We start from the raw sequence: 906 nt of genomic DNA, 5'->3' as shown, positions 1-906 counted from the left end.
TGCCTGTTTTATCAGGAAGAAGGCTCATCATCAACATTATGTTGGAATTTTACGACACCATCAATAAGTTAAATTGACCAAAACTTTTAATTAAAAGTTGATGACATGATATGATAAAATCAAATCCACTCATTCTATAATGTATTTGACCAATTTCCCAAAACTCATCACCATATTAATACTTTTGAATTATAAGTTGTGCAACCGTTCCCAATAACTCAATCAAATATCATCTAACTTCCTCTTAATTAACAAAAAAAATTGTATGGATTTTAAGAATCTTATTATGATCTTTCAAAAAAGTAATGTTAGAAATACAATATTTTTTACAATTTTTTTTCATAGTTTATTGTGATTAAAACAATATCATTCACTTGAACCTACTATTGATATTCCGCTGAGTTGTAAAAGTGTGATCTCGAGACTTACTAATATGAAAATGATAGCTCTACTAAATCGAAAGGTGGCCAATACAACGTAGGTGCAGCTGGGACAGGTAGGTCCGTATTTGAAAAATGGGTCTTGGCCTTTTCCTCAAAATTCTTGCATCAGCTGTCCTTTTTCATTTGATTTAGACATAACAACGACTTTTTTAAAGGGGGGAAAAAGAAAAGAGAAAAAAGACCTTTACTATGATTTACGAAATATAAAATGGTACAAGCGGCGGCATCCTGATCATGGGATTTGAGAAGGGGATGAATCCGCTCTTAGGAATCAATATTCAACCCTCGAAATGATAGTCTCAGAGTATCGTGTAAGCTCCCTTGTTCTATTTTAATATATTATGGACGATACAATTGTCCGACATGCAATAAGGCCGATTTAAAAAGATGGGAAGACAAAGACAATCAAAGCGCAATTTTCTTAAGCATGACTACTTTATCTTCTGAGGTACCAAACGAATTT

This window comes from Quercus robur, chromosome 6, assembly GCF_932294415.1.
Source record: "Quercus robur chromosome 6, dhQueRobu3.1, whole genome shotgun sequence".
Taxonomy (NCBI): Eukaryota; Viridiplantae; Streptophyta; class Magnoliopsida; order Fagales; family Fagaceae; genus Quercus; species Quercus robur.
Note: the sequence above shows the minus strand (reverse complement) of the source record.